The following is a 4,401-nucleotide window of genomic DNA, read 5'->3' as shown; positions in this document are numbered from 1 at the left end:
CTTGTCCACGTTATTTATTATAGCGGTCATTCATTGATAGACGGCTTGTCCACGTTATTTATTACAGTGATCATTTATTGATAGACGGCTTGTCCACGTTATTTATTACAGTGATCATTTATTGATAGACGGCTTGTCCACGTTATTTATTATAGTGATCATTCATTGATAGACGGCTTGTCCCCGTTATTTATCATAGTGGTCATTCATTGATAGACGGCTTGTCCCCGTTATTTATTATAGTGGTCATTCAATTGATAGACGGCTTGTCCACGTTATTTATTACAGTGATCATTTATTGATAGACGGCTTGTCCACGTTATTTATTATAGTGGTCATTCATTGATAGACGGCTTGTCCCGTTATTTATTATAGTGGTCATTCATTGATAGACGGCTTGTCCACGTTATTTATTATAGTGGTCATTCATTGATAGACAGCTCAAAAATAAACTTTTTTATGTACATCTACTACTTTCTGAAGTCAAAGTTGATATAAAGACAGTTCCTTATGCTTTCCACGTTTTCCTTTCAATCACGTTATTTCAGTAAAAAATTGGAGGTTAAATGTTAGTGCTCCTCTTCATCTGCTTTCACATGCCTTATTTTAAAGCGCACATTTACATTTCGCGTATCTGGATTTCCAACTTACTCGCTTAAGAAAAACTCTGTGACACAAACTTCAAGTGTTTCAATGTTTAACAATTAAAAAATAGCCAAAACCACATGAGAGAATAAAAAAAGTACTCATAATTTCAGTTTTAATTTCAACTAAACTTTTAACGTCATGCACCACTTCCTGTGTTTTTCATTCCATGTACATGTTTATATTCTTTCGCTTATGTTTTCGTTTCTTTAACTTTATTTTCAAGTTCGTTTTCTACCGACCTGCTGAGGTATATTGCATATCTCAGTATCCTTCTGTTTGCTACCCATTATGGTTCTATTATTTCTGTTAGTTGTTAAACATGTTTTTCTATATTATATTTAGCTCTCTAACTGTCCGTTTATTCGGATGTTGTATTTCTCCACCAATATGTTGATATTATCTGCACACATCTCAGTCTCCTATATAAATATGTACTTGTCTGAGTGCAATCTTTTTTTGTCCTTTAATTTGTATGATTCTTCCTTCTATATTCATGGCACTAATCTCTATCCAATTATAATGAACCCTTCTATTTATCTCAGTATTGGCTATTTATCTTTTTGTCTGTATGTTTTGTCGTTCTGTCCGCGCGCTTTCTACAATCTAATCTAATATACATGATTATCTTTCTTTGAACAATTTTTATTCCTATTTACGTGTTCTTATCTTTTTTCACTATTACTGTATCTGTCTTTTCATGATGGCCTATCTCTACATTTATCTTTGAATTATATTCTATGTCTCTCTATCCTTATCTCTCTTTCTTTCTATCTAATATCTACTAATTCCATTCTATATTCTTATTTACTTGTATAACTACCTCATGGCGTGTATTTGCATTTATAAATTAAGACTTAAAATTATTTCTGTTCAATTTTACAGTCGTAATCTTAAAGTCATAACGGAAATTGTCTGTGGTGATAGCAATCAAAAGCGTTCTGGATATCCCGTCTATCAGACAAAATCCAAAGGCAGATGAAAAACTAGTTTTCTAAAAAGATGACAAAAGTATTCAATAAAGTAAAAATAATCTTAAAATGAACTACATACTCTACCTCAACTTTCTCTGTAGTTCATATTCCTCTTGTAAAATTATCCAAGTATAGCATGGGACCAGTCCAGTTACTTGAAGTTAGTCTTTCCAGTCCTTGCTATACTGAATAAATTACAATTTTAGTATTCACTAATTAGAGGTTAGGTAACTTTCCCTGTACTTATATATCCGTTTCGTCTTCTTTCATATCGGTCCACCTGTCTCTGTTCTGTGTCAATATATAAATTAATTGTTGTCTTCTTGCTGTATCTTTAATATCTTTCATTTAGAAAATATCCAGAATTGGTCTTTGTGTCTAGTTGCACTTTTCATAACCTAAATTAACTTCTTCAAAAATGTGATAATAATAACCATCATGAAACTATAAAATGATATCTTTATATGATAGCTTACAGAAACGCTGGATTTAATTAGTTATTATAGACTTATACCCTGCAATCCTTCTTTGATGGTCTATATACCGAAACGCTAGATTTAATTAGTTATTATAAGCTTATACCCTGAAACGCTAGATTTAATTAGTTATTATAAGGTTATACCCTGCAATCCTTCTTTAATGGTCTATATACCGAAACGCTGGATTTAAATAATCATTACACTAGTTAACACTGTAATTCATCTATAATGGCGTACAGAAATGCTGAGTTTAAATAATCATTATAATATTAAAGACTGTGATTCCTATATAATAACATATCAAAACGCTGGATTTAAATATTAGTTTTACTTTGTGAAACACTGTGATTTTAAAAAAATATTTCAGTCACCCAATATGAAATATTAACTCAAAATTGAGTATCACCTGCTTAGAGTTTTCATATTTTAAGACTCTACTACAGCAGAAAGGAAGTCGGTTGTTCTATTTTTCACCACTGTAATAATATCCTAAAGGTATCCGCATTAAATTTGTAATTTACTAAAAAATTTCCTGATCTATTAAATGCCGTAAATTGTTTTATACAGATATGTTTTTACGGTGAATACGATGACTTAATGTCATTTTGTATTACGTGATACATTACAGATTTGTGCTTAGACAGAATATTTTTCTATAGTTAAGCATTATAGATATAGATTAAAATACAAATATATAAACTTCTAATCACTTTGAACAGCCATTTGATTTTTGTGTTCTACTCCACAAAACCGTGATATCAGTGATGTGCATGTAATCTATCAATTTATAACAAGTTAATGTACCAGGCAAGCAGCGATACTCGTGAACTGATTAATCATAAGATATTTCACATTTCCTTGTTATGCTGAACTGTTTATAATCATCAGATGTATTCTAACCATAACATAAAAAATGACCAGGAATTTCGTAATTTTCATAGAATCTTAAACAAAGAGTTACATATTTAAATACAGGTAGTAACACAGATCCTGTTTTTCACTTGTTAACAATGAGACGATCTTGTAAAATCAGTTGTTTCTAATTTGGCTTTGCTTCACCATTTATACAAAAATGATTGTGTTTCGGATAATTATTATACTAATTTACATTTTGTATAGTTATTCAAATGTTTCTTTTTAAATTAAACAGATTTGAGATAAAAGTGTGTATGTGTGGGTATTAACAATTTACAAAACTTTTCACATCTGTTTATGGAATGATTGATTGTGCACTAAGAAAATCAGACGGCATGTTTTCTAATTTTTGTTGGGACTTTTTATAACTCTTGATCAAAATTAAGTAACAATAGAAGAATAAGGTTTGTTTGTTGAATACAAAGCTACACAATAGGCTATCTGTACACCTACCAACCGTGACGTTTAGCGATATAAGCCCTCAGACAAAAGGACTAAAACTTCTTATGTATAAAAAGATAAAACCCCTGATTTCAAAAGATAGGGTTTTCAAAGTACAAAACAATATTTAACAGACAAAAAAGACTAGGTATTAGAATACAGGACTTTATTTATCAAAGTAACAGGTCCTATGTTTCAAAACACCCAACGCAGAACCGTATTTATCAAGTGTATCTAAAGACTGATTTACAGTTATCCTAACAAAGAACCATATTTATCAGGATAAGAGACATCGCGTATCTAAAGACTGGTTTAGAGTTATCCTAACAAAGAACCATATTTATCAGGGTAAGAGACATCGCGTCTCTAAAGACTGGTTTAAAGTTATCCTAACAAAGAACCATATTTATCAGGGTAAGAGACATCGCGTATCTAAAGACTAATTTACAGTTATCCTAACAAAGAATTGCATTTATCAGGGTAAGAGACATCGCGTATCTAAAGACTGGTTTAGAGTTATCCTAACAAAGCACCATATTTATCAGGGTAAGAGACATCGCATTTGAAAAGACTTGTTTAGAGTCATCTCAACAAAAACCGTGTTTGTCAGAGTAAGAGACATTGCATTTCAACTTACTGATTTATAGGTATCTCAGAGGCCAACCATATTTATCAGAGGACAGAACTTCACGCTTTAAAATATAGGAGTTTGTCTATCTTAAGAAAAAAACATATTTATGAGAAAATGGAAATATACGCTTCAAAAGATAAGATTACAGCTATCTGAATATAAAATCATATTTATCAAAGAACTGTACTTCAATAAAGAAAATCACTTCCTCAGTTGAACACACCAGTGGCTAAATGGAGTGTGTTGTGGCTGATTATATTTCACCCATTTAGTGCACACCCACTTGGAGTGTGTTGTGGCTGATTATATTTCATCC

The sequence above is a fragment of the Limulus polyphemus genome, unplaced genomic scaffold (genome assembly GCF_000517525.1).
Source record: "Limulus polyphemus unplaced genomic scaffold, Limulus_polyphemus-2.1.2 Scaffold2275, whole genome shotgun sequence".
In the NCBI taxonomy this organism is placed as follows: Eukaryota; Metazoa; Arthropoda; class Merostomata; order Xiphosura; family Limulidae; genus Limulus; species Limulus polyphemus.
Note: the sequence above shows the minus strand (reverse complement) of the source record.